General features: G+C 38.9%; 1 long non-coding RNA gene across 1 annotated transcript; it reads right to left on the bottom strand.

Moving 5' to 3' along the window:
- Window positions 1-4,755: 4,755 nt before the first annotated feature.
- Window positions 4,756-5,511, bottom strand: LOC106949869 (uncharacterized). Its single transcript, XR_001425475.1, has 2 exons — window positions 5,299-5,511; window positions 4,756-4,902 (listed from the first exon to the last, which is right to left on the bottom strand). It is a non-coding gene; the product is annotated as an uncharacterized LOC106949869 (long non-coding RNA).
- Between the last annotated feature and the right edge of the window lie 3,461 nt (window positions 5,512-8,972).

The raw sequence follows: 8,972 nt of genomic DNA, 5'->3' as shown, positions 1-8,972 counted from the left end.
TTTTTTCCTTTCAAACTGAGTTTCATGTAAACCTGAGGCCTCACTTTGGATGTTCATCCACCTGTTTAACAGGCATTTCCTCCAAACGTTTACCATCTCTCTCTCCATGCGTAGCACAACCGGGAACGGGCGTGAAGTCTGACTGTAATTTATCGGGAGACATGTTGACTGTACGACGCAGGAAATTGTGTCGCCTCCGGAGAGCGAGCATCCCTCTAAATTTCCTGTGGAAAAAAAAAAAAAAAAGGAAAAGGAGCTAAATAAAGGAAGCACATGTAGGGAGACTGATAGAATATGAATTTGCGTTGACATTTTAGAGTTAATAAAAGGGTGTCGGAGCAGCTTTGCCTCATTCTGTCTTTATACACGGTGACCTCTATTACTATTCATGCGCTAAATTTACTGTACACAAGTACAGTTTCCAGTCTCAGGGACAGGTTTAGCTCCATTATACCTGACAGGTGGGGGCTCGGTTTGTCTGTTTTGTGTGACATTAAAGACGGACTGACCTTACCCAGAGTTGCTACTCTGAATGGCGCAAATATTAAAACCAGAATTCACAGAAAATCTGCATATTTTCTTAACATACTGCTTTACAGAATGTAAAAATAAATAAATGCAACCTTGTTGAACACATGCTCTGCAATATATATATTTTTTTCTGAGTACATATAATCTATGTATAATGCATTGGTTTCCTGCATAGTGTAAGCTCGCCGTCCATGTTCGTGCTCTTTTTTTCCCCACACAGCCTTTCAAGCCACTCGACCGGTCTTGTTCCCCAAAGTCATTATCTGTCTGATCAAGAGTCGGACTGAAAAAAAGACCATGTGTGTTTAACCCTTCAGAGGGTAACAGAGGATAAGGACCGGCCATGCCGTGTGCATCGGCGGGGATGACAGGGTTAGGTCGCGGCGTACTCAATGTGCAAGCACAGCTGAAGTGACAGCTGGAACCTGCGTTCAGCCTCATCTGCCCTTTGCTGGAACGCGGGAGATCTGCTTACCCTCACATATACTCTCGGTTTATTATCTGGCTCTTTTCCACTCAAACATCAACAGTCAGGCAAAATCACTGACGGTCCACAAAAAACGTATTCCACGATGCCAAGAAAACGAACCAAACCCCCAACCCCCACACTATTTTAAATGTGTATATATATAATTATTATGATATAATTATTTAATTCTGTCTGGTCCCTGTAAACCAGAACTCTTTCATTTAACCTTAAACTGGGAGCTTAAGCTGTGTGGGCGCAACAGGTCATCCTCCCCTCTGAGTTATGCTTCACATTTTGCTTTGAGTGAGAAAAATGTGGGAGTTGATTAATAATACCCTTAAATAACCTTTCGGCAGATATTAAACTTTAGGAAAAAAAAGAAGCCCACATTTCTACTTTAAAAATGTTTTTGATTAATATTTAATTAAATATGTTGTATTCATTCACAGTAGGTGGAAACTCATAAGTAACAAAAATAAAGGGCTGTGTGTAGTTGATCTGAGCAATGTGTTTTACTTTACTGAAATAAACTTTTCAAATGATTCATTGAATATGTTCAAAACAGAAACTGGTTACTCCAAAGTTTTCTCAGAAATGTTAAATATTCTGTCTTAAAATGAATTAAACGATGACAAATTTCTAAATTATGGCTCTACATAATAAAACTGTTTTATATTGTATGTGAATTTTAGTTTTCAGATCCACACGTATCTCATAAAGATCTTTGAAGATCAAAATCGGCAGCCGGCGCCTCGATTGTGACATTGCAGGCGCCGGACGACGGACGCAGACAGTAACAGAAACTTCATCTGCTGGACTGAGTCACTGTCATCCATTCATCCTCGCAGAGAACAGTCAGAACCGTATCTCGGAGATTAAAGTTGAAAGTTTCTTTCATGTCTTAGTAATAGGCAACACCTGCAGTGCATTTTAATTAAAAACACAATGGGAAGTACATCCATTTGGCTTGTATTGATGACCATGTGATGTGGATAAACTTATCCATTAACAGATTTTCCTCTAGTTTTCTCTGCTGCTTCTTAATTGTGGCTACAAGCCCCCTTTCACATTTTCTCCAGGATTAAAAAGTGGTGTACATATAAAAAAATATACATCCTCCATGTGATTGAGTTCACACCTGTGTTTAGTGCTGTCCTAATTGATCGCTTATATGTGGTCATTAAGGACGCGGATGGATGGATGGATGGATGGATGAATGGATGGATGGATGGATGGATGGATGAATGGATGGATGGATGGAACAGGCACTTTAAAAGACTCAATGTAAAGCATTTGCTCACAAAATGAATCCAGGAAATACAGAAAACACAAATTAATACAATTATTCATTTTCACCATAAAAGTAGCAATTAAGAGAAAATATCTAAATGTATAATAGGGACAGCATAGCGGAGCACCGGTCAGTTCTGGAGCTTCTTCCTTCAAAGCTCCTCTGGCCGCTCTATGTGAAGTTTTAACGTTCTTTCTATACACGTGCTGATTTTTCTCCCACACTCCAAAAACATAAACGCTCATTAAGTGAAGAATCTAAATTGCCTTCACATCCACATCCTCTATTTTTGCTTTGCATTTCAGTCGCGTAAGAAGAGACACCCCGCTTTGGGCGAATACCACTCCTGCACCAGCTTCCTACGCAGCTGCCGCTGTAGCATGTGCAATTTGATGTGCAGATGAACTCGTTACATGAACTTTTTTTTTTTTTTTTAGAAATTAATAAATACCACGCTTTCCTTTTCAATTCTGTACAGCAATTCTGTAAAGATGCTGAACATACGAACCATTGCTAAATGTGGGGAAAATTACACACATATTTGCTGTTGCATCGACTTCTGGTGCGACAGACGTAAAACAGCAACCAAACGTAGAAGAAGATGAGAGACGGAAAGAAAGAAGGCAGTCAGAGTGAACACAGGCCAGCTGACGATGCAGTGAGCAGCACCAGAGAGGGAGGCGGCAATTTTGTGACAAGGTACTAATGTTTTAGTCTTTGCCAAGCCAAGCATTCTGTTTTCTAACCGCATTGTCATTTTTAGTTAAATAATGGACTTTACTGTTGCAACTTTATTGTACTACAATGTATGCATGCATGTAGTCAAGCCTACTGAATTAAAACGTAAAAAAAGAAAGACATGCAACTATGTTAATCCCAATGTACAAACTAAGGATGCACCGACTGCAGTTTTCTGGCCGATTGCCGATCTTTTGAAAAGCCTAACTTACCGATTCCGATTTTGGACAATACAATTTTTTTTTTGTCTGAAATGTTGCTCAATATGTCAACAAAGTTGCTGAATTGGCAACAATGGGGTGAATGTTGTTAACTGTAAATGTGCAGACATGACATGGTCGGCCGGTTTGTCAGTCAAACGTCTCTAACAGGAGAAAAGAATAGCACAGTGTTTGATTTTTTTGACCTTTGCCAAGGTTGAAAACATCAGTGGATAAGATCAGCTTCACATGTAAAAATCGGCCGATTACCAATCTCCCAAAATTTAGGATATCTGCATTGATTAAAGATCTACTCTCCCCAAGATGCTGAAAGCTTAAAATAGCCCGTATAGCATAGTGTTCTGAGCCGTTTTCATTTACTCAGCTTGACCACCTGAATCAAAACTGTCTCCAGGAGTCAACAATGTACCTTTATGTAAAATAATGTTACACATGACGTCTGAAGATAATTCTCATAAATATGTTTGTACTAGGGGTGCACTGACTTACCGGCCAGCAGATTTATCGGTGCCTTACAGCTGCTGCCTTGTTGCCTTTATTTCTTGTAATTTTGAATATTATGGCTGACAGATGATGAAAACCCAGAATTTAAAGGAAATACCCTGAGAAGCTGAGTTTTCAAAACTCATGCTGTCACACCTTTATCAGCAAATATTCTTTGCCTGGGTCGGTCGCCTGCACAGTCATGGGGGAAGACTGCTGACATCGACACCCCACACAGTAGAGCAAGCTTCAAAAGGTCAGAGTTAAATAACCCGGTTGCTCACTCTATCCAGGCATAGTCACAAATGGCTGATTGGAAGAAAAATGTGTGTAAGGAAAAAGTACACCAGTAATGGGGACAGCCAAAGCTTTGACAGGACTGTTAAGTGAAATCCATTCTAGTATGTTGGGGCGATTAACCTCTCCGACTCATGGCCTGTTTTTGAGAAATATGGTTGAAAATAACATGCCCAAAATGAATTGAATGTATCTCAAGAACTACAGAGTTTATTTTAATTGTTTTTGTATCAAAATAAAGGCAAGACCCTAGGGAATACGTTACAGCTCAAAAAACCACCCTGCCTGTTACTGAGGAAAGTGAATTAATATGATATACAGCAGAAATTACGCAAAAAATACAGTTCAATATAAACAACACTACACAATCTGACCTTTTACTGTGCCAAGTTTCATTAAAAAAATTAATCATATGAGTTCTAGAGAGGTAATACTTGATAAAAATCTAGGCGGACCTTCCAAATTAGCCATTTTGGCACATTTTGTGCCATTTGAACTTTCTCAGGTTTTTTTCTGTAGGTTCTGTTTCAATCATTTATTCTTATCATAGAATAAATGATTACTTGTCATAGATAAATAATTACATCTAATAATTGTTTTGGGGGTTCCTTTGAAAAATCCACATTGCATTCATTCATAAAAAGCCTAGCCTTCTTTTGGTCTTCATCCTCTCTATTGTGCCATTTTTCTTCTGGTACTGAATCACCCCAACCCCACTTTGGACGCTTTTTTTCTGTGTATCTTTACACTGAAAAAGGTCTGGATGTGGCTGTGCAGGGGAAGCAGAAGAACATGGCCCTACTCGGGATGTACTGGAGGATGCTTGTCCAGAAAGCAGTGGATCGTCATCCTCCTCATCATCACCATCATCACTATAAAATCACATGTGGAAAAGAAATAAAAACTAAAGGATTCAAAGATTTTTATTGTCATACAACATTTGCTTGTTTGTGGTACAAAATTTGGCCTTGGGTCCCAGATTAACAAAATTACACAAATAAAAACATAAATAATTAAGAAAATTATGTGTTATAAAAATATGCTTGTTCATAAAAATTCTAACAAAAAAATTTATCATGTGATTTTGGTTTCTCATTTCAATTATTCCTTTTCAGTTGTAATAGTACAATTTAATAAATTATCATTTGCTTTAAGTAAGAAAATCATGTCATCTCCCAGTTTTACCCCACAAAATGTTTGATGGGCATAGCATATATACTATGAATTGTACAAAAATAAACAAAGATATAGCAAAATGGATTACTAACCTCGCTGATGTTGGAATTTCATAATCTGGATCACTTGTATTTCAATCTGTCCTCATCAGAGGAAGAGTCGATAGGAAAAAGATTAGCACCGCTATCAGTGGTCAATATATCTAGCACCTCCTCACCTGTGAAAACCTTCTTCATTTTGCTGGCCATTATTCTCTCGGATGTAAAAAAATATATTGAGAGAAAATACCACAAAATCGTCTGAAAAAAATATTGCATTTTGCACGTAGCGTGGTGACTTCGGCTTTACTCTGATCGATAGTTTGTGAGGATCGGGCCACCTAGCTCTTTCACTGTTGCGTTTTTTACTGGATATGCCACGTTAGCCTCGTTAGCATCTAATTACGTTTTTTTTTATCAAGCTGCTTAGTGTTCAAGCTGGGTGTTGTTGAGGTAGAAAATATTGTTTCTATCATTTAGAAGAGCTTTTTCCCGATCCGTGGATGTGCAATATGCCTATATTGATAAATGTGTAGCATGTGTTTTCAACCGATCTTGTTGCGGCAAGCACCGAGGACCCTAATTAGGGTACTCTCGCGACAGACTTAAACAGAAATGATCTGAGGCTGCAGTCAGTGCATCAAGAGCCACTACATACAGAGATATCCTACACATTTCAATTCAATTCATTTATGTAGTACAAATACACAGCAATTGCTTTGAGGCCCATTGCAAAAAAATCTTTTCAATTCATGGATATATACATTCCAACCTATCCTAGTTATCAAACAGTACAGTAAGGTCAGCTAGTTATTCAAAGTAGTTTAACATCATATTGCTCTATCAAGTCAGTGCTGAACCAGAGCGTCTTACCTGGGCTCAGGAGAAGAAGAACGAGAATGCAGCTCAGTGGTCCAGACTTCTCCTTTCAGCTTAAAGTTTGAATTTTATTTAGAAATTCATGATTTGCAGATTGTCGTGTTGGGGTTTCTGAACTCCACGCTCAATGCAGACGTTCACTTGGACATTTTCAATCTCTTCATGCTTCCTTCTTATGATAGAAAAGCTGATTTCATTTCCTACTTGACTCCTAGCTGCCAAAAGCTGCTTCTGTGACCGTGGTGTTCCTGTATTTGATTGACCGTCGAACTGGGCCGACCTGAGCCTCCAACAGATGGCCTCCGCTTACCAGAGCAAGCCGGTCAGTGCCACTGCCGCGCCGAATTTAACGTATGCAACATCCTAATGACACTAAATTTTGAGTTTTTATTATCTGTAAGTCATTATGACTAAAATTAGAGGAGATAAAGGCTTGAAATATTTGCAAAACAGATGGTACTTGCGCTCATAGCTAAATGTCTTATTACTCCACTAAAACACTTGGCAGATATGCAATAGTTTGATGGGGATGTTACCGGGTTTTTACATGGAGATATTTCCTGCTGCCAAGCTGCTGACATTTCGAATAATCTCACACCTTGGAGTTTTATGGTCAATATTAAAACCAAAAAGTTTTCAGCTACATTTTGCCAATCTTATTTAGTGCTTTGCCACATCAGCTGACATGTATGTCTTCATATTAAAATTGAAATTCTTATTGAAAGATGATTTTAATTTACGGGTTGATTTAGCGTTGCGTTTCTGTACCCTTGTTTTGCATAGTCAGATTTGCTTTATTTGGGACAAAAATATTTAGTGACTTTTCAAAGAAAGAAATTTGTAGCGCAATAATAACTTTCGGAGGCTTTGAAGATGACAATGGCACGGCTGTGTTGCTACCACCTAATTGGTAGGATTTATTCCAGTTTGCATCACTCTGCTTTAGCGTGACGCAGGTAACAAAAAGATCAATCGAATTCTTATTCAATTAGGTCCCAGACGGGCTGCCTGTTTCACTTCCTAATAAAGAATAAAATCTATTCAGCAACTTAAGTCTGCAGCTTTTAATGCATTTTTCTTTATTTAAAAAAATAATAATTTTAACATTTATTCTTAGGCTACTTTTGCTTTAAAATACCGCCATTCATTTAGGAAATAAGTAGCATGTGAAGCATATATTCGCCGCTTGTGTGATTATGCAACCCTCCTCCTCAATTTTTTTTTTTTTTTTTTTTTTGCACATCAAAGTTCTACGGCAAATTTACCGATAGTTTGGCACAGAGCCCTTTGGTGGCTTCATCTTCTTCCTGTCTGTAACCAAGGGACATTCGGCATAGCTCAGAGTTTAAAGTGAGTCAATTTAGATTCGAGCAGGCAGAGATGTGTTCAGACCTCGCTTTCATCCTGTCCAGATGCGACGCGTGCCAGAGGAGAAGCGTGTGGGAAGAGGGATGCATGTGCTGCTCTGGATGTTCCTCAGACACGACTAGGAGGAAGAGAAGAACTGCAGTCTGTGGAGATAAACAAGTGCGCAATAAATCAAAGACGGAAATATAAAGCAACTTCGGGTAAACGGTGTGACTCGTACATGGGCTTACATTCGGAGGCATGCAAACTTGAGTGGATTAAAAAGTGGAAACCAGAAAAAAAAAAAAAGAAAAGAAATCCTGAGTCATGCTGTGTGAAGCAAAAGGATAGCTAATGGATTTTCTTCAATGAGTGCAAGCCACTAATGAGGAAGTAAGAAAAGAAAGAGTTGCAGAGGGGTCAGCAGAATAGGTCACAAGGAGGCCTGATTGCTGTGCAGGTTGCAGGTTAAAAGGTCAGCTCTAAGACTCGGGATCTGATAACCTGGAGGTAAGCTAATTAAAAAGTTCCTTTCTTTTTGTGTATTAGCTTATTTTAATAGGGACAAGTCAACAAATACTGAACACTTAAACATGTATTGTCTTAGCTAATGCCTCACCTTAGGCTTTTGTTTGCCGCTGTAACTGTACATAGTTTTACCTAAATTCATGATGAAGATCGCTTATTTGAACTAAAGTGTTAACAAACCTAATTATGCAAAGGGTTTTCCCACTTGTGTAAATAAAGCAGCAATGTCAAACTAGATTAACAAACAGGTTGGACTGGACCTGCTGCAGTGCTTCTGCAACAACAGCGACAACGGGACGTTCCCAAACATTTTGCAACTTTTCGCTCCCCGTCTCGGCTGGGAGCCCGAAAACTCTGACGACTTTCATATCATAAAACCCAATCTGCCGCGATCACGGTTCCTGTGTGATTCTAAAGCATCACTTTGTCGTTGTGAAACCATAAAACGTGACCTGAGCAACATGTAAAATACGTGATGTATTTCCAGATGTGACGTTCTCAGCTCTACGTTGCGTTCCTCATGCAGACCTTTCACATCAGTTTGTGGCTTTAAATACAAGCAAAGTTGTTGGGCCCCATTAAACGTGCCATCATACCCTTCAGATTCTGATGAGCAGTACGTTTCTCAGATCAGATGGACTCTGGAAAGTCCTGTGGTGACTCTGCTCTCACTGTCCAGCTCCTTCTACAACTGTCTTCCCTTTGTACAGTGAGCAATCCTGTTTTACCCCCTGTAGTTCATGGATGTTACGGGTTTGCAACTAAAATACTAGATAAAGCTTCTATATGGATAACGTGGTGCACATTTGCACCACAGTATTATATGCATAGTATAAAATGAAATTGCAAATATAAATGAGCATATTGAAGATATGCTATTTGGTAAAATTGCTAATTTTGTTTCCTGTAATGTTCTCAGCTATGGTAATTTCCGATCAAGTTTGTGTTTGTTCCTTTCATCTGAATCTGATCAA

This window comes from Poecilia latipinna, unplaced genomic scaffold, assembly GCF_001443285.1.
Source record: "Poecilia latipinna isolate Pla-1442-1.1 unplaced genomic scaffold, P_latipinna-1.0 Scaffold368, whole genome shotgun sequence".
Lineage (NCBI taxonomy): Eukaryota > Metazoa > Chordata > Actinopteri > Cyprinodontiformes > Poeciliidae > Poecilia > Poecilia latipinna.
The sequence above is the reverse complement of the archived record's forward strand: the minus strand, read 5'-3'. Positions and strand labels throughout refer to the sequence as shown.